Source organism: Chiloscyllium plagiosum, chromosome 6 (assembly GCF_004010195.1).
Source record: "Chiloscyllium plagiosum isolate BGI_BamShark_2017 chromosome 6, ASM401019v2, whole genome shotgun sequence".
Taxonomy (NCBI): Eukaryota; Metazoa; Chordata; class Chondrichthyes; order Orectolobiformes; family Hemiscylliidae; genus Chiloscyllium; species Chiloscyllium plagiosum.
Genome location: NC_057715.1, coordinates 87,899,206 through 87,921,276, shown reverse-complemented (window position 1 = coordinate 87,921,276; position 22,071 = coordinate 87,899,206).

The window sequence follows — 22,071 nt, the reverse complement described above, 5'->3', positions numbered from 1 at the left end:
GACAACCAGTTCTTCATCCAGACACATTGAACAGCCATGGGGACCAAATTTGCACCCTAATATGCCAACATTTTTATGCACAGGTTCGAACAAGACTTCTTCTCTCTGCAGGATCTCCAACCAACATTGTACACCAGGTGCATTGATGACATTTTCTTCCTCTGGACCCATGGCGAGGAGTCACTGATAAAACTACACAGTGACATCAACAAGTTTCATCCCACCATCAATCTCACCATGGACTACTCTCGACTATCTGTCTCATTCTTAGACACATACATCTCCACCAAGGATGGACACCTCAGCACCACATTCTACTGCAAACCCACAGACAACCTCACAATGCTACACTTCTCCAGCTTCCACCCATACAACCCTGTCACAGTAGGCACTGCAAGACGTGTCAGAATGTGGACATAGATACCACCATTATGCGTGGGGACACCTCCCACCTTGTACATGGCAGGACCCCAGTCCAACACCGGCATCTCCAAATTATATCTATATATGCATACCTACTCCCTAAACTAGTTCAGTTCTGTACAGTGGCATATGAAGAAATCAACAAACTATTGGTTTTTGACTCTAACCAGCAAACAACCCAAAGTAATTTCTTACTTGACATGACTATATTTACATATGTTTGAGGCACCGGGGGTCTGTTTAGTTACTGGGGTCCGATAACTGTATCCCTGAGCATGAAGTCCTGAACCTTGGAATGTGCCAGTTTGCAACAATCAGTTGAGGTCAACTCCTTGCTCAGGAAGATCGACATGTTTCGGGCAGAACCAAGAGCATCTTTCACCGAATTGATAATCCACCAGGTACAACTGACATTTGCTTGACTGTGCCCCCTGGGGAACAGCCTGTGGAGCACAGAGTCTTGCGTGACTGAACAGCTTGGGATAAACCTCGACAAAAAGCATTGCATCTTTCTCCAGAATTCCTTTGCAAAGGCACTTACCAGCAGGAGGTGTGTGACACCCTCTAGCCTCAGCAGCTGCTTCAAGGGCGGTGTGTGGTGGTGCAGAGAGTTTGGGTGTACATGAAGAATCTCAGTGATAGTTCCCTTCTTACCACCAGCCAAGTGATGTCTTGATGCTTGTTTGAAAGTTTTAGCAATGAGACATTCCGACAAATGACTTTGACAGTCTGCTCGGGTAACAAACCAACAGGATCCATCCTCCCCTTTTCCAGTAGGGTCTAGAGTCAGCTACGTGCTGACCACTTCCTGATGAACTTATGGTCATAGGTATTTTCCTTTGCAATTTCTCCATGAAGGACAGGTAATACAGAATGGTCCAGCTACTTGGAGTGTTCTGCGGCTATGATGGCAGTCCCATCTTTCACAACATTGGGAAAGGTGAAATCTCCATATGAAGTGAGACTAGTGTTTGCATACTGAGGGTTTATGCATAGCTAGAGATAGCCACACACAAAGGTAGCCATCAGGATGAGAGCAGTATTGTGTATGTTCCTAACCACCCTTATCCAGAGCTTCCTACACAGTGTCCCTGCAGACATGGTTAATCTTAGATCTCCAGATGAAGTGGAAGATGGCTCAGGTGACTGCCATAGTGCAGGTTTGGGAATAGGCCAGTTTTGCACCACGTATAACAACAGAGTGCCTCAGTAATGATGACCAGGGTTTTACCCACAGTAGAAAAGAGTGGTGCTCTCAAAAGCTCAGTTTCTGCTTCACTTTGGTGATGGTGTCCTCCCAAGGTTTTGTGTACACCCCTGCACTTCTGAACCATATTCCCAGTACCTTCAGGTAATCTGTCCTGATGGAGAAGGAGATAATGAATCAGTTGGACCAGTTCCCAAAAATCATGGCCTCACTCTTGCCTCAATTTACTTTGGCTCCCAAGGCCAGTTCAAGCTCGTCACAAATGCTCATGAGTCTGCACACTGACAATGGATCCAAGCAGAAAAAACAGCCATGTCATCCATGTAGAGGGAGGCTTTGACCTGCAGGCCGCTGCTGCCTGGAATAGTCAACCCTTTCAGGCTCGCATCCTTCCTGGTGGACTCAGCAAAGGCTCTATATGACACACAAACAAGGCAAGAGAAAGTGGAAAGCCCTGCTTGACTCCAGATCTGATCAGAAAATGTGTTGCTGTAAAAGCGCAGCAGGTCAGGCAGCATCCAAGGAACAGGAGAATCGACGTTTCGGGCATAAGCCCTTCTTCAGGAATGAGGAAAGTGTGTCCATCAGGCTAAGATAAAAGGTAGGGAGGAGGGACTTGGGGGAGGGGCGTTGGAAATGCGATAGGTGGAAGGAGGTTAAGGTGAGGGTTATAGGCCGGAGTGGGGTGGGGGTGGAGAGGTCAGGAAGAAGATTGCAGGTTAGGAAGGCGGTGCTGAGTTTGAGGGATTTGACTCTCAGAGATCTTCCTGACTGGTAAAGCCCAAGTTTGTTTGGGGTGAATCACAGATCCCAGAGTAGACCTGACCCAGTTGGCAATGACCTTAGATGGGACTTTGTAGTCTGCATTCAACAGTGAAATTGGTTACCAGTTTCTAATTTCCTACTTCTCCCCCTTAAGGTTGCAGATGAGGGTGATGATATTTTTCCTCATGGATTTGCATGTGCTACATGCCAGAAGCATACTGTTATACACCTCCAGCAGGTCCTGGCCAATCACAACTTGGCCGATAAGCCATCACTTCTTGGAGTTTTATTCTTTCCTAAAGACTCAAGGGCAGCGGTCAGCTCATCCAGAGATAACCACTAGCAGCTCCCTCACATTCATGGAGATAGCATAAACCCTGGACTTGGTTACACATTGCTATGCAGGTTCTTTCATTGGCTCAATGTTCTTAGTCATTGTGGATGCCCACTCAAACTGACTGGACGTGCATAGAGTTCATTCATCAAACATCGGGGACGATAGTTGAAAAACTTCTGGGCAATACTTGGATGCCCAGAAGTGTTGGTCACAGATAACAGGCCATCATTTGCCAGCAGGGAATTTGTGTATTTCCTAAAGTCGAATGATATTCATCATATAAGGACAATATCATCCGTCAAGCAATGGTCTGGTAGTAAGAGCAGTCCAAACATCAAAAAAGGCTTAAAGAAACAGCCTACTGCTTCACTAGACACCAAACTAGTTGGTATTTCCTTTTGGATTATAGGATCATCTGTCATGCAACTACTGTGATAACTCCAGCCATGTTGCTAATGGGGAGAAGCCCAGGTTAAATCTTATTTTTCCGGTCCTCAGCAGGGAGAACGAAATGGCATCAGGAATGCCAATACCAGACGCAAGACTTCGCTAAGCGAGAGAGATATTTTACTTCAGGAGACAAAGTGTTCGAGTGGGAAACATGGGAATGGCCCTGCATGGTAAGAAGCATGGTCAACACAAGGTCAGGTCCAGTGATATTATAAAGTTCAGATGGGTGAAAGATGGTCTTGAACAAGCATATGGAGCATCTTAAAGGTGCAAACTCACAAACAGGGTGGGAGCAAAATGTGTCTGGCTCCTCAACTGTCTTTCTGACTGTTCTGGAATCTGTGGATTCTCCTTCTCCATCGAGCGTTGAAGATACTTCAGAATCTGAGATGAACATAGCTGATGTCACCACCTCAATGCCTTTGCCATCTAAAGAAGCGTATGAATATCTTCCAAAACTGGGCACAAGAGGTGAGGTACTGTGCATTACACGCTGCCCATATCTGAGGCAGAGTTGGAGGAGCTGGCAAACAAACCTGGCCAGGTGCTAAAATACCCAGGAAGGAGCTGCAAAGAAAAGGACCTGTGTCCTAGGATTCAGAGGAGGAGGGATATAGTGATAGTAAGGAGGCCAGCCAAATGGGTTTTTGAGAATGTGAGTTCCCTGCTTGAGCTGTTAATCTGGTCCAAACAGGAAGCCCTGCTGACAGATATGAACAGGGGTGTCAGACATCCCGTTCAGCATATGTGCTGGCTCTGAGGGAGCTGGATCACTGTCAAGGACTCTCCATGTGTAAGTAAAGGGTGACTTGGTGACTGGATATTGGAGTTTGGAGTTATTTCACCTGTATTTAAGAAAGGCTTTGAGAAGAAGCCTGAGAACTATAGACTGGTGAGTCTGACAACAGCAGTGGGTACGTTGTTGGAAAGGATGCTGCCAGATAGGAGTTACATATATTTGGAGGGACAAAGACTGATTAGGGAAGGCCAGCATGGCTTTGTGCATAGGATATTGTGGGTCACAAAATTGATTGAGCTTTTTGAGGACATAACTTAAAAGACTGCTGTTGGCAGAGTGTTTGTCGACATGGACTTTAGAAAAGCCTGTGACAAGGTTCCATCTGGTATATTGATTAGTAAAGTTAGATCATATGGGATTCAGGGAGAGCTTGCCCAATTGGATCTAAAATTGGCTTGACAGGTGAGACAGAGGGTGGTGATGGAAGGTTGTTTTTCAGGCAGGAGACCTGTGACCAGCCATGTTTTGCAAGGATTCATGCTGGGTCCACTTCTGTTTGTCATTTATATAAACAATTTAGATGACAATTTAAGAGGCATGATTAGTAAGTTTGCAGATGACATCAAAATTGGTCAACAATGAAGAAAGTTATCTAAGATTACAAAGGGATCTTGGTCAATTTGGCACATGGAATTTAATTTGGATAAATGTGAGGTATTGCGTGTTGGTAAGACAAACAAGGGCAGGACTTTTAGAGTTAATTGTTACATCCTGGGTAGTGTTGTTGGCAGAAAGACCTAGGGTTGATAGACAGAGTTCATTGAAAGTTGTGTCACAGGTAGACAGGGAGGTTAAGAAAGTCTTAACATGCTTGCCTTCATTGCTGAGACCATTGAGTTTGAATTTGGGATGTCATGTTGAGGTTGTGCAGCACATTACTGAGGCCATTTTTGGAGTATGATGAACAGTTCTGGTAGTTCTGCTATAAGAAAGATTTTATTGAATTGGCGCAAGTTTAGAAAACATTTCCCAGGATATTTACCAGGACTGAAGGGTTTGAGTTATTAAGAAAGGCTGGATTGGCTGGGACTTCTTTCACTAGAGCATAAGAGGTTGAGGGATGACCATATAGAGGTTTATAAGATCATGAGGGGCATAGATAAGTGAATAGCAAAGGTCTTTTTCCTAGGCTGGGGGAGTTCTAAACTAGGGGGCATATGTTTTAAGATGAGAGGAGAAAGATTTAAAAGTAATTGGAGGGACAACATTTTCACACAACAGGTATTTCATATGTGGAATGAAGTGCCAGAGGAAATGTTAGATGCAGGTACAGTATAGAATTTAAAAGCTGTTTGGATAGGTACATGAATAGGAAAGATTTAGAGGGATAAGTTTCAAAAACAAGCAAGTGGGACTAGTTTAGTTGTGGAAATTTGTTGGGCATGGACGAGTTGGACCGAAGGGTGTGTTTCAGAGCTCTATGACTCCATGTCTAAAAGATCAAATTACTCTTTCACTTAGTTCGGGAAATTGTGTGATGTACCAAATTTGCTCTAAAATGGACAGCAAATAGAAATACAATCATCTCTCTCAAGACAAAAATTTTGATTAATAAGAAGTCCGGTATTATTGTTTTTAAAATATAAGAATGTTTTCATTTTACAGCCTGATGACAGTAAATGTTTTATAAGGATACCTATATGTTCTGACACTGTTAAATGCCTTTATTGCCAATGGCATTAACTTGCAAATAAATCTAAAGAGTAACACCCTACTGTAGGATCTTTGAAGGTGGTATTTTTGTGAAAACTTAATGGATTGCAGTCTGTACTTGCTATTTTGTCGGACTGAAGTAATTTCCCTCACTGAAACCAAGTTATTTGTGAATAACGTGGTAATGCAGACCTGTTCAGCATTCCTAACATAGTTTTTATGTTACAACATTTGTGTTACGACACAGGGTAAGCCCCTCTGCTAATTTAAACCTGGCACACAGAGAAGCTCACTGGTTAAATTTCAAGGGGCAAAGAACTATCCCAGAGATCATTACTTAAAGTAATAATTAACAATTTTATTCTTTAAGTCCAACAGAGAACATTAGAACCACTACTTACAACTCCTTTCTCTTAAACCTATCTTTTATCTCCCACTCGACAATATTGGTCTGATTAAAATAAAACCCGAATAAGATTTACAAAAAAAAATCACATTTCAAAAAAAAAGTCAGCTTTGTTGAGTCTCTTTTGTCAATGTTTCTGGGTCAGCTTCGATCTTCTGCTGCACATATTTCTTACGGACAAGTACCTTTCAGAGAGCTCTTCGGCTTGCAGTTCATATTTGTTGGTGTTATTGGCAGTTCACTCCCTAACTGTTCAAAATGTCCGGTTCTATACATCAAAATATCAGATAATTTCATTGGTTTGATTTAATTAAAACGCTAAATTCAAATTCGATTTGATTTTGGTTTCTGGGGCATAATTTAAACTGATTGGCCAAATTTGAATTTGGCTTTGTTTGTTCCATGGCAACAAAACTCCATCTATTTGTTTCAGCCAAGTGTTTAGTTTTGACCTTGTTCAACACACTCTGTGCTTTCAGTCAGTCCTTGCTCACTTACTCTCTCTCTTAAAAGCACAGTAGAATCTTTGAAGTAACTTCCCTCTCTGAAATCAAGTTCCTTGTGAATAACATATGGTTGGTAATGCAGATCTGTTCAGCATTCCTAATATGGTTTTATGCTCTACCATTTGCCCAAATATACACGTTAAGTATGTAAGTTAGTTCGCTGAGCTTGAAGGTTTGTTTTCAGATGTTTCATCACCATAGTGGATAACATCATCAGTGGGAGTCTCCAGAGAAGCGCTGGTGATATGTCCTGTCTCTCTATTTATAGGTCTTGGTTTCCTAAGGTTGGTGATGCCATTTCTGGTTCTTTTTTCCAAGGGAAGGAAGATAAGATCTAAATCGATATGTTTATTGATGGAGTTCTGGTTAGAATGCCATGCCTCTAAGAATTCTCATGAGTGTCTTTGTTTCACCTGTCCTAGGATGTGTGTATTGTCCCAGTCAAAGTGGTGTCTGTATATACAAACTAGTGATAGTGGATTGTGTCTTTTGGTGGCCAGCTGATGTTCATGTATCCCAGTGGCAAGTTTCCTGCTAGTTTGTCTGGTGTAGTGTTCTTTACAGTTCTTGCATGATATCTTGTAAAGTAAGTTAGTTTTACTGGCAGTATCTAATGGATCGTTTAGTTTCATTAGTCGCTGTTAAGTGTGTTAGTCGGTTTGTGGGCTACCATGATGCCAAGGGGTCTGAGTAGTCGGGAAGTCATTTCAGAGGTCTTTGATATAAGGTAATGTGGATATAGTCTTTGGTTGCATTGTGTCTGCTTGTTTAGTTTGTTTCTGAGGAATCAGCGGATTGTGTTTATTGGGTACCCGTTTGTCTTGAAAACGTTGTGTAGATATTTTTCTTCTGTGTTTTGCAATCATCCCAACACCCACTGACAGAACTGCATCAAGACATTATTTCAATGAACTACATCAGACTGAAGCACCCAAAAACTACAAAATCTGAAGAAAAATAACTATACAATGTTCTCAAGAAAAAAGGGTACTATTATTGTCAATAATTTACCTAATTTATTGTTAATCAACTCCCTCGAATCAATTTTGTTGTACATAATATTATGACTCTAGGAAATTAATAGGTTGAGTGCCTTAAGCTTTGTAAATAGTGCTTGTTACCTGACAACAGAGAGATCTTAACATTGTTTATTTTGGCTTCAGTATTATCAAATTGTCAACTGTAATCATCCCATAGATACAAATAACTTTTAAAAGTGATGAATTTCCCGGGTATTGCATGATAACATTCCACATTTTAAAACTGTTACTGTACAAACATATTAAAATCAACATCAACTAAATATTACTTAACAGACAACTTAACAGGCAAAACCACTCACTAACTTCATAACACACCTTAAAACCCGACATGATATTTATACATTGCATTGCACCCTCATTAGAAATATGGTGTTGTGTTTAAAGTCCTAAGCTCCTTCTGACTTTGACATTATCATTCTCCCTCCTGACCTGGGCGAATGCTCCATTTTTTTTAAACAATTCCCTTTCATTCAACTTTAGCTTAATTGAAAAGATTTGCAACAGTAAGGAGCCCTCTGTATTCCTTTCTCTTCAAATCTCCACAATCTGTGTTTGTTGATGCAGAAAACCAACGTCATCAGCTTTGTCTGATAACTACCGTGAAAACAATCCCTTTTGCCAGTTTGGCATAACAACACTTGTTGGAACTTCTGAATGATTCTGAGAGTCTGTGAAAGGCCCAATCTGTTCAATTTTTTTGTGTAAGATACAACCTTCATCCCAGGAATGTGTCCAATGAGCCTTTTTTGCATTACATCTGAAACAATTATATCATTCTTTTTGTAAAAGGGGAATAAAACTGTCCACATTACTACAGACATTGCCTCACCAAGGCTCTGTATGGCTATGGTATAAGTTCTCTCCTCTTATATTGCATTTCCCTTGCAGTAAATACCAGCATTCCATTTGCCTTCCTAATAAATTGCTGAAAACAAGCATAACAAATAAAAATGGAAAGCAAAAGCTTCCATAATATCTAAAAAGGAAGAGATTCGCTAAGCGATCCTTTAGCCACTAAGTTTGAGAGTTAATAATAGGAAACATAGAAATGGCAGTCATTAAATCAGTATTTTGCCTCAATTTTCCTGGCGGACAATATTGAACCCATCCCAATAGTTAACAGGTTGTGCAGAGGTTATAGAAAAGGAGGAACTTAGTACAATTGCCAACCCCATGGAAAAAGAACAAGTTGGGTTAAAGACAGATAAGTACCCCTGGCCTGTTGGCGTTCATCCAAAGGCCTTAAAGCAACGAGCAGCAGATATAATGGATGCTTTGGTTATAATGTTACAAAATTCTCTGGATTCTGGAAAGGTTTCAGTGGATTAGAAAAATGTTAATGTCACACCCTATTTCAAAAAGGAGGGAGGCAGAATGTAGGAAACTATGGACCAATTAACTTAATATCTGTCATTGGGAAACTGTTGAAATCCATTATTAAGGAAGTAGTAATAAAACATATGGAAAATCAAAATGTAAACTATTGTTGGTTTTAAGAAGGGTAAATCTTGTTTGACTAATTTGCTAGAGTTCTTTGGAGATGTAATGAGTAAAATGGATAATGAGGGTTCTGTTGACATTCTGGACTTCCAGAAAGCATTTGATAAAGTGCCACCCAGAAGGTTAATACACAAGGTAAGATGATATTTTATCTTGGACAGAGGATTGCCTAACCAACAGAAAGCAGAGAGTTGGTATAATTAGATCGTTTTCTAGATGGCAAGCCATAACCAGTGGAGTGCCACAGGGTTCAGTTCTTGGGCCTCAAATATTTGCACTTTATATTAATGACTTAGATGCAAAGATAAAGTCAAATTTGCAGATGACTCAAAAATAGGGAAGTAATTAAGTTAAAATGAAGAAAGAAAAAATTTCCAAATGAATATGGATAGTTTAGGTGAATGGGCCAAAATTTAACTGGCAGAGCTCAATATGGATAAGTGTGAGGTTGTCCATTTTAGTTGTAGACAACTTATTACCTAAATGGTGAGAAATGTCAGAATGCTTTGGTGCAGAGGGCTTTGGATGTTCTCATGTATGAATTGTAAAAGATTAGCGTGCAAATTGAGCAATTAATTAGGAAAGGTAATAGAATATTATTAAGTATTGCATACACTGATGAGAACACACTGAGAATACTGTGTATAGTATTGGTTTCCTTACTTAAGGAAGGATATAAAATGCAATGAATGCAGTTCAAGGAGGTTTTTATCAGGCTAATACTAGGAATTAGTGAGTTGTCTTATGAGGAAAGGTTGAATAAGCTATGCTTGTATCCACTGGAGGTTAAAAAAGTGAAGTGATTTAATTGAAACACATAAGACCCTGAGGGTGGATGTGGAAAGAATGTTTTTTCTTGTGGGAGAACGTAAAACTAGAGAGCAGTGTTTCAAAAAAACGGTTGTCCGTTGAAGACAGAGTTGAGGATTTTTTTTCTCACTGTCATTTTAAGTCTTTAGAACACACTTCATCAAAAGGCAGTGGATGTAATGTCTTTGAACATTTTTGAGGTAAAGGGAGCTAGATTTTTGATAATCAAGAAGGTGAAAATTTGGCAGAGGTGTTGGGAATGTGGAGTAATCAGATCAGCATGAGCTTGTTGAATGACAGAACAAGCTTGGGAAGTGGGGTAGCCTATTTCTGCTACTAATTTGAATGTTTGGTGAAAGATCATGGCCATTGGTCACCTATAAGTACATAAAACTCAAGAGATACTTTTGAAATATAATCACCTTTGCAATGTAAAAACTTGGGAGCTAATTCATACTCAGCATATCCCATAGAAAGCACTGTGATAATGGATAGAAGATTGAGTTCTTTTAGAACATAGAAACCATAGAACATTTCAGCACAGTACAGGCCCTTCGGCCCTCGTTGTTGCGCCAATCTGTGGAACCAAGCTGAAGCACATTTAACCTACACTATTCCATTCTCAACCATATGCCTTTTCCAATGACCATTTAAATGTCCTTAAAGTTGGTGAGTCTACTACTGTTCAGGCACTCAATTCCATGCTCCTATTTCTCTCTAAGTAAAGAAACTACCTCTGACATCTGTCCTATATCTATCACCCCTCAATTTAAATCTATGTCCCCTTGTGCTAGTCATTGCCATCTGAGGAAAAAAGGCTCTCACTGTCCAACCTATCTAACCCTCTGATTATCTTATATGCCTCCATTAAGTCATCTCTCAACCTTCTTCTCTCTAATGAAAACAGCCTCAAGTCCCTCAGCCTTTCCTCGTAAAGACCTTCCCTCCACACCAGGCAACATCCTAGTAAATCTCCTCTGAATCCTTTCCAAAGCTTCCAAACCCTTCCAAAATGTGGTGACCAGAACTGTACACAATACTCTGAATGTGGCTGCACCAGAGTTTTGTACAGCTGTAGCATGACCTCGTGGTTCCGAAATTCAATCCCTCTACCGAAAAAAGCTAACACACTGTATACTTTCTTAACAACCTTATCAACCTGAGTGGCAACATTCAAGGATCTATGTACCTAAATACCAATATCTCTCTGCTCATCTACACTACCAAGAATCTTACCATTAGCTCAGTACTCTGCATTCCTGTTACTCCTTCCAAAGTGAATCACCTCACACTTTTCCACATTAAACTTCATTTGCCTCCTCTCAGGCCAGCTCTGCAGTTTATTTATGTCTCTCTGTAACCTACAAATCCTTTGTCACTATCCAGAACTGTAGTGACCTTAGTGTCATCCACAAATTCACTAATCCATCCTTCTCTGCCCTCATCCAGGTCGTTTATAAAAATGACAAACAACAGAGGACGTGAAACAGATCCTTGTAGTACCTCACTAGTAACTAAACTCCAGGATGAATATTTCCCATCAACCACCACCCTCTGTCTTCTTTCAGCTAGCCGATTTCTGATCCAGACCACTAAATCACCCTCATTCCCATGCCTCCATATTTTGTACAATAGCCTACCATGAGAACCTTATCAAACGCTTTACTGAAATCCATATACACCATGTCAACTGCTTTACCCTCATCCACCTGTCTGGTCACCTTCTCAAAGAAATCAATAAGGTTTGTGAGGCACGACCTACACTTCACAAAACTGTGTTGACTATCCCTAATCAACTTATTTCTCTTGAGATAATTATAAATCCTATCTCTCATAACCCTTTCCAACACATTACCCACAACCAAAGTAAGGCTTACAGGTCTATAATTTCCAGGGTTGTTTCTAATCCCCTTCTTGAACAAGGGAACAACATTTGCTATTCTCTTCTGGCACTGTTCCTGTAGACAATGACGACATAACGATCAAAGCCAAAGACTCAGCAATCTCTTCCCTGGCTTCCCAGAGAATCCTAGGATTATACCCATCTGGCCCAGGGGACACTTTCCAGAATTGCTAACACCTCTTCCTTATGCACCTCAATCCCATCTAGTCTAATAGTCTGTATCTCAGTATTTTCCTCGACCAAATTGTCTTTTTCTTGTATGAATACTGATGAAAAGTATTCATTTACGCTTCCCCTATCTCATCTGTCTCCACGCACAACTTCCCACTAATATGCTTGATTAAAGAACAAAGAAACTTTACAGCCCAGGAGCAGGCCCTTCGGCCCTCCAAGCCTGTGCTGATCCAAATCCACTGTCTAAACCTATCACCCAATTCCTAAGGATCTGTATCCCTATGCTCCCCAGCAACTCATGCATCTGTCCAGATGCACCTTAAATGAATTTACTGTGCCTGCCTCTACTATCTCTGCAGGCAACACATTCCAGGCACCTACCATTCTCTGTGTTAAAGTACTTTCTGTGTGTATCCCCCTTAAACCTTTCTCCTCTCACCTTGAACACGTGACCTTTCGTTATTGAATCCCTCACCCTGGGAGAAAGCTTATCTTTATCCACCCTGTCTATACCCTTCATGAGTTTGTAGACCTCAATCAGGTCCCCCCTCAATCTCTTTTTTTCTAATGAAAATCTCTCTTCATAGTTAGCACCTACCAGGCAACATCCTCATAAACTTTCTCTGCACCCTCTCCAAAGGGTCCACATCCCTTTGGTAATGTGGCGACCAGGACTGTACACAGTGTTCTAAATGCGGCCGAACCAAAATCTTGTACAACTTTAACATTACCTGCCAGCTCTTATAGTCAATACCCCATCCAATGAAGGCAAGCAAACCATATGCCTTCTTGACCACTCTATCCACCTGTGCAGCCGCTTCAGGGTACAATAGACCTGAACTCCCAGATCTCTCTGCTCATCAACTTTTCCCAAGGCTCTTCCTTTCACTATATAATTCACTCTAGAATTAGACTTCCCAAAATGCATCACCTCACATTTGCCTGGATTGAACTCCATCTGCTACTTCTCCACCCAACTCTCCAGTTTATCTATATTCTCCTGTATTCCTTGATAGTCCCCTATGCTTTCTGCTACTCCACCAATCTTCATGTCATCTGCAAGCTTACTGATCAGACCACCACTGCCCTCTTCCAGATCATTTATGTATATCACAAACAACAGTGGCCCCAGCACTGATCCCTGTGGAACACCACTGGTCACCTTTCTCCATTTCGAGAAACTCTCTTCAACTACAACTCTCTGTCTCCTGTTGTTCAACCACTTCTCTATCCACTTAGCTAGAACACCCTGCACACCATGTGACTTCACCTTCTCCGTTAGTTTACCATGGGGTACCTTATCAAACGCCTTATTAAAGTCCATGTAAATGACATCTACAGCCTTTCCTTCATCTATCAACTTGGTCACTTCCTCAAAGAACTCTACTAAGTTGGTAAGGCACGATCTCCCCTGCACAAAATCATATTGCCTATTACTGATAAGACCATTCTTTTGCAAATATGTATAGATCCTATCCCTCAGTACCTTCTCCAGCAACTTTCCCACCACTGACATCAGGCTCACTGGTCTGTAGTTACCTGAAATATCCCTACTACCCTTCTTGAACGGTGGACAACATTAGCAACTCTCCAGTCCACCGCCACTTCACCTATGTTTAAGGATGCTACAAAGATATCTGTCAGGGCCCCAGCTCTTTCCTCTCTCACCTCCCTCAGCAGCCTGAGATAGATCCCATCTGATCCTGGGGATCCTTTAGCCTACCCTATGCATCCTCCCTCCTTATGTCAATGTGACCCAGAGTAAACAAACGTCTATCTCTAATCTCAACATTCATCATGTCCCTCTCCTCAGTGAACACTGATGCAAAGTAATCATTGAGAATCTCACCCATTTTCTCAGGTTCGATACACAACCTTCCTTCCTTGTCCTTTAGTGGACCAATCCTTTCTCTAGTTACCCTCTTGCTTCTTATATATGAATAAAAGTCCTTGGGATCCTCCTTAATTCTGCTCACTAAAGTTATTTCATGACCCCTTTAACCCGCTTGAATTCTCGTTTAAGTTGGTCCTACTCTCCTGATATTCCTCCAAGGTCCATTCTGTTCGTAGCTGCCTGGACCTTATGTATCCTTCCCTTTTCCTCTTGGCTAGTCGCACAATTTGTCCTGTCATCCACAGTTCACGAATCTTGCCTTTCCTATCCCTTGTTTTCAAAGGGACATGACTATTCTGCACTATCTTCAACTTATCTTTGAAAGCGTCCCACATATCTAAAGTGGAATTCCCTTCAAATAGCTGTGTCCAATCCACATTTCTCAGCTCCAGCTGAATTTTGATATAGTTGGCCTTCACTCAGCTTAGTACGCTTCCCTCAGGACCCTTCTCATCTTTGTCTACCTTATAGAATTGTGGTCACTATTCATAAATAAAATCGCCCACTGCAACTTCTACCACCTGGCCTGGCTCATTCCCCAACACCAGGTCCAATATGGCCCCTTCCCTAGTTGGACTATTGGCATACTGCTCTAGAAAATTTTGCTGGATGCTCCTTACAAATTCTGCCCCATCCAGACCTCTGACTCTAAGTGTATCCCAGTCAGTATTGGGAAAACTAAAATCTCCCAAAACCACCACCCTGTTGCCTCTACATCTTTCCATAATCTATTTACCTATTTGTTCTTTTACCTCATGCTCACTGTTGGGAAGCCAGTAATACAGCCCCAACAATGCAACTGCACCCTTCTTAACTCTCAGCTCTACCCATAATGCTTCACTGCTCAAACCCTCCATAGTGTCCTCCTTTAGCACAGCCGTGATATCATCCCCGACCAATAATGCAACTTCTCCGCCCCTTTTACTTCCCTCTCTGTCCTGTCTGAAGTATCAATATACTGGACCATTTAGTTGCCAATCATGCCCTTCTTTCAACCAAGTCTTTGTGATCGCAATAACGTCATACTCCCAGGCATCAATCCAAGCCCTAAGTTCATCTGCCTTACCCACTTTACTCCTTGCATTAAAGCATATGCACTTAATACCACCAATTTCTTTGTGTTCATCTGCTGTCTGCCTATTCTTCCCCTTGGTAATGCTAACCTCATGATCCTGTTCCTTACAGTTTCTAGTTTCCACCTCATTGTCTACTAGTCTTCTCTTCTGGTTCTCAGGCCCCTGCCATACTGGTTTAAACCCTCCCCAACAGCAGCAGCAAATAACTTCCCCAAGGATATTCGTTCCAGTCTAGTTTAGGTGTAGACTATCCAATTTGTAATAGTTCCACCTTCCCCAAAATCGGTCCCAATCTCCCTCAAAACTGAACCCCCTCCCTCCTACACCATCCCTCAAGCCAAGTGTTCATCCTGCCTATTCTTTTATTTCTACGCTGGCTAGCACGTGGCACTGGTAGAAATCCTGAGATCACTACCTTTGAGGTCCTCCTGTTTAACTTCTCTCCTAGCTCGCTGAATTCTGTCAGGACCTCATCTCATTTTTTACTTATAGCATTGATGCTTATATGCACCAAGACAACTGGCTGTTCACTCTCCCCTTTTAGAATGCTCTGCAGGTGATTGGTGACATCCTTGACCCGAGCACTTGGGAGGCAACATACCATTCGGGAGTCTCGTTTTCGGCCACAGAACTGCCTATCTACTCCCCTTACAATAGAATGACTATGGCCCTATGAGTCTTTCTTGCCCTTCTGAACAGCAGAGCCCGCCACGGTGCCATGATCCTGGCAACTGCTGCCCTTCCCCGGTGAGCCATCTGCCCCAACAGTATCCAAAACAGTATACCTGTTTTAGAGGGAGATGACCGCAGGGGACATCTGCACTGCCTTCCTACTCTTTCTCTGCCTTTTGGTCACCCATTCACTGTCTCCCTCAGCAATTCTAATCTGCAGTGTGACCAGTTCATTAAATATGCTATCCATGACCTCCTCAGCATCCTGGATGCTCCACAGTGAGTACATCAGCAGCTCCAGAGCCGTCATCAAACAAGAACTGCAGCTGGACACACTTCTTGCAAGTGTAAGAGTCAGGGATGTCAGTCACGTCCCTGAGCTCCCACATTAAGCAAGAGGCACATGCCACGGGTCTGAGGTGCCCTGCCATTGTAAGCCTTAGCTTTATATCAACTAACTAAAACCAAACAATGCACTTAAATACATGAAAGAAAAGAATAAAAGACCTTACCTTACAGAGTCCTTTTCTTCTGGTTGGTTGGTGTGCGTGTGTGTGTGTGTGTGTGTGTTGGGGGTGGTGGTGCAGGAGGGAGATACTGCACGTGTATTATCTCGGGTTTAGCTGCTGCCCAAATATACACCTCCTGGTGCCAATATCACCTCCACTCTGTCTCCCACTGCTTCCAGACAGGAAAAGTTCTGCGGGCTTCGAAGGTAAATATTTATACTGTTCACTTACCTTCCCAGCAACCTCCTGGTCTCCAACGTCACTTCCGCTCTGTCTCCCGCTGCTCCCGGACAGGAAAAAACTTGGCCCTAATCTTACTCTCATCATTCTTTTATTCCTGATATAGCTAAAGAAAGCCTTAGGGTTTTCCTTGATCCTATCCGCCAATGGCTTCTCATGTCCCCTCCTGGCTCTTCTTTGCTCTCTCTTTAGGTCTTTCCTGGCTAACCTGTAACTCTCAAGTGCTCTAACTGAGCCATTACATCTCATCCTAACATAAGCCTTTTTCTTCCTCTTGGCAAGAGATTCAGCTTCCTTAGTAAACCACGGCTCCCACACTCGACAACTTCCTCCCTGCCTGACAGGAACATACTTATCAAGGATCCGCAGTAGCTTGTCCTTGAATAAGTTCCATGTTTAAATTGTGCCTATCCCCTGCAGTTTCCTTCCCCATCCTATACATCCTAAATCTTGCCTACTCGCATTGTAATTGCCTTTCCCCCAGCTATAACTCTTGCCCTGTGGTATATACCCATCCCTTTCCATCACTAAAGTAAACATAACCGAATTGTGGTCACTATCCCAAAGTGATCACCTTCCTCCAAATCTAACACTTGGCCAAGTTCATTACCCAGTACCAAATCTAATGAGGCCTCGCCCCTTGTTGGCTTGTCTACATATTGAGGCAGGATACCCTCCTGCATATATTGGACAAAAACTGACCCACCTAAAGTACTCGAACTACAATATTCCCAGTCAATATTTGGAAAGTTAAAGACCCCACAACAACTACTCTGTCACTCTTGCTCCTATTGAAGATCATCTTTGCTATCCTACCCTCTACATCTCTGGAACTATTTGGAGGCCTATAGAAAATTCCCAACACGGTAACCTTTCCTTTCCTGTTTCTAATCTCAGCCCATACTACCTCAATAGATAAGTCCTCAAACGTCCTTTCTTCAACCGTAATACTGTCCTTAACTAACCATTTTCTCTGTTTTCACTGAAACATTTAAATCCCGGAACCTGCAATAACCATTCCTGTATTTGAAATGGCCACAACGTCGGAATCCCAGGTACCAACCCATGCTGCAAGTTCACCCACCTTATTCCAGATGTTCCTAGCATTGACGTAGACACATTTCAAACCAACTTTAGGCCTTCTGGTGCCTTCTTGCGATCTTGAAATCTTAATTCTGACTTCACTACTCTCAACCTCCCTTGAACTACAATTTTTGTTCCCATCCCCCTGCTGAATGAGTTTAAACCCACCTGAAGAGCATTAGGTAATTTCCCCCAGGATATTGGTACCCTTCTGGTTCAGACGAAGATCAGCCTGTTTGTGGAGGTCTCACCTACCCCAGAAAGAATTGCAATTATCCAGGAATCCAAAACGCTCCCTCCTGCACCATTCCTGTAGCCATATTTTCAGCTCCTCTCTACCCCTATTCCTCACCTTTCTAGCATGTGGCATGGGCAACAAATCAGAGGTAACAACTCGGTTCTAGCTCGAAGCTTCCACCCTAGCTCCCTGAATTTCTGCTTTAACTCCCCATCTCTCTTCCTACCTATGTCATTGGTACCTATGTGAACCACAACTTGGGGCTTCCCCCCCTCCCCCTCAAGGATCCCAAAATGATCAGAGACATCACGAACCCTGGCACCTGAGAGGCAACACACCAAATGTGGAGTTGGGTGCACTTCGCACAGATGCAATCAGCAGGGGCACTACTGGTGACCCTTACCTCCCATTTTCTGCAGGAAGAACATACAACTGCCCTAACCTCCATTCCCACTATTCTAAATTCCCAATGTGACTACTGAAAAACTAAAACAAAAACAAAGAAACCAGTGACTTTACCAATTCGGTGCACAGAACTTTTCTTTTGGTTAGAGGAGGAGGACAGGTGGGAGACATGACCTGAGTAGTGTTTTGGGTAAACCAACCACCCAACTATAAAGTCTCACTTACCCAACAGTCCCGTGTCTGCTCCTGCTCAGTGTGCGCTCTACCTATACACGAGGTAAACCTTTATATCTTTTAAATTTTACCTTCCCGTCGGGCCTCTGCTCCTCGCTGTCACTCCTCCCACTCCAACTGCCACCAAATAAAAAAATGAAGTGAGATTGATTGTGAGAAACCCATTGGCTAGGGTACCAGGGATATTTTGCCTAACCTTCTTTGAAATATTATCATGAAACTTTTTTTACAGACAGATTAATCTTGCTTCAAAAACTCATACAAAGGTGACAATGCAGTGTTCTCTCAGTACTGCACACGAGTGTCAGCTTTGATTTATATCTTCAGACTATGGTGTGGGAATTAACCTGGAACCTTGTGATTTAGAGGAAAATGTGCTACCAACCAAATTGAGATGTTGTTAACAGTAGCCATTGTCTGCCATTTGAGAAACACATATATTTCATATCACCCCAAGTCTGAATGTTGTTCACGTTTATTGGCACATGGGCACAGGTTGCTTCTTTACAGATGGAATTGCAAAACACTCCAATCTTCAACAATCTTCATCAGTTCCCGATATAAAACAAAGAACTGCAGATGCTGGAAATCTGAAACAAAAACTGAAATTGCTGCTGAGACTCAGCAAGTCTGGTACCATCTGTGGGGAGAAAGTAGAGTTAATGTTTTGGGACCAGTAACTCTTCATCATTAACTCCGGCTTCTCCCCTCAGATACTGCCACAGCTGCTGAGTTTTGCCTGTAATTTCTGTTTGTGTTTCAGATACTAAATTCTAATTTTGACAGAGAGAAGGTCATTAACAAACCAATCGAAAAAGGTTTGACACTCATGCAACAATGTCCGGTGGCTGGGATAATTGACCTGGAACAAACGTAATCACTTCGCTTTATGCTAAATATGACGTAAGGTAGCAGAACTGCTTTTCCCCACATTTTCCATTTTACTAGGGTGTCCTGATGCCTTGCTCAATCAAATGCGAGCTTGTCAGCAATGGCAGTTACATCACCTCTGGAATTTGGTAATTTTGTCAATGTTTGGGTTAAAGTCGTAATTCAGTCTGGAATTCAGTGGTCTTTAGTAGACATTAAACCTCTTTAATTGAGTTACAGAGTCATAGAGATGTACAGCACGGAAACAGACCCTTCAGTCCAACCCGTCCATGCCAACCAGATATCCCAACCCAATCTAGTCCCACCTGCCAGCACCCGGCCCATACCCCTCCAAACCCTTCCTATTCATATACCCATCCAAATGCCCCTTAAATGTTGCAATTGTACCAGCCTCCACCACTTTCTCTGGCAGCTCATTCCATACACGTAACACCCACTGCGTGAAAAAGTTGCTTCTTAGGTCTCTTTTATATCTTTCCCCTCTCACCCTAAACCTATGCCCTGGACTCCCCGACCCCATGGAAAAGACTTTGCCTATTTATCCTATCCATGCCCCTCATAATTTTGTGAATCTCTATAAGGTCACCCCTCAGCCTCCAGCGCTCCAGGGAAAACAGCCCCAGCCTGTTCAGCCTCTCCCTATAGCTCAAATCCTCCAACCCTGGCAACATCCTTGTAAATCTTTTCTGAACCCTTTCAAGTTTCACAACATCTTTCCGATAGGAAGGAGACCAGAATTGCACGCAATATTCCAACAGTGGCCTGACCAATGTCCTGTACAGCTGCAACATGACCTCCCAACTCCTGTACTCAATATTTTTGAGAAATATGGTGGTGATGATTATATTGACTATACTGATTCAAAGAGAAGTTGCACATTTCCTCAGGGCAACTATGGCTGGGCAATATATGTAACATTTCAAGGCTGTGGCCTTACTAATATTGTTAAAAAAGAACACTTGCTAGAATCAATGGTTTCAGTAAAAGAACTAACACTTTAAAATGAAAAATACAAGTTGCTTTTCTTTCATCTGTATGATGTCATGAATCAACAGACCTGTACTATTTTGAGCAGCTGAACTTTAGTTGAACCCAAGAATATTAAATGTGGCGATGGTAAAAATGTCTGCTCCAGACTATGTGCTTCTGTATGTCAGTTGATGCTAATTTTTTAGGGATTACATGAGCTGGAACTTATTCTGCCAACAAGCCCATTGATTTGAGAAAACAGATAATTCCTCAAAAATGTCTTCAGCTGTTTAATGCAAAACTTCATTGAAAGGGGTGGTGGAAATGAGATACAGTACTGTTCTTCCAGCTTGTGCTGAGCTTCACTGGAGCACTGCTTCAAGTCCAAGACAGGGATGGTGGCCAGGGAACATTAGTCCAGTTACAATGTACATTGAAAATACACAAAGCTTTTAGTGTTTGTAGTATGTTCAATTGAACTGGACAACCCTTTACTATGACCGTTCTATTTAGAACAATTACAACATTGTCGCATACCTTGCTTTTGTGTAATATATTTATGGAAGAGAAAAAAATGCACCATTTTCCTGATTAATATAAAAGATTTCCTGAAGCATACTCATGTTCACATTGTTTTCATTTTGGGTGATATCCATATAAATTAACCAGAGAGCTCAACAAAAAAAAATCAGTCAGAAATTATAAAATGAGTTTGAAAATTCAAGTGTAATTATTTGTAAGTTGACGGTCAATACTCTGACATTAAAATAAAACAAATAGTGAATCTCATCGCTTAATATTCATGTATTTGTATAGGGCATGATAAATAATTTGCTTCCTCAGCACTCCCTTGGCCATGTTTTATACGGTAAGAATTTAGATATGAACTGGATTAAAATCATAAGGAAAAAATCCCAGATATCTGATATATCCCCCATAGTGACATAGGTCTGTATTGAGAGTGCAAATTTGCTTAATAATATCCCCCCATGTAGCAGGAATATTCTGGAGTAGAGGTGCTGGAAAAGTACAGCAGTTCAGGCAGCATCCGAGGAGCAGTAAAATCGGGACATTAACCGCCTCAACCTGTCTACCCCCTCCCCCACTCCAACCTCTCACCCTCGCAGCACACAGCCCTCCAATCCCTCTGCTCCAATCCCGACCTCACCATTAAGCCAGCAGATAAAGGGGGTGCAGTGGTAGTCTGGTGCACTGACCTCTACACCGCTGAAGCCAGACGCCAACTCGAGGACACCTCTTCCTACTGCCCCCTCGACCATGACCCCACCTCCCATCACCAAACCATCATCTCCCAGACCATACAGAACCTCATCACCTCAGGAGATCTCCCAACCACAGCTTCCAAACTCATAGTCCAGGAACCCCGGTTCTACCTCCTTCCCAGAATCCACAAGCTTGACCACCCTGGCCGACCCATTGTCTCAGCATGCTCCTGCCCCACTGAACTCATTTCTACCTACCTTGACACTGTCCTATCCCCCCTAGTCCAGGAACTCCCCACATACGTTCGAGACACCACCCACGCCCTCCACCTCTTCCAAGACTTCCGTTTCCCCGGCCCCCAATGCCTCATCTTCACCATGGATATCCAGTCCCTCGACACCTCCATCTGCCATGACCAGGGCCTCCAAGCCCTCCGTTTCTTCCTCTCCCATCGTCCCCAACTGTACCCTTCCACCGACACTCTCATTTGTTTGGCCGAACTGGTCCTCACCCTTAACAATTTCTCCTTTGAATCCTCCCACTTCCTCCAGACCAAAGAGGTAGTCATGGGCACACGTATGGGCCCCAGCTATGCCTGTCTCTTTGTTGGCTACGTACAGCAGTTGATCTTCCGTAATTACACCGGCACCACCCCCCACC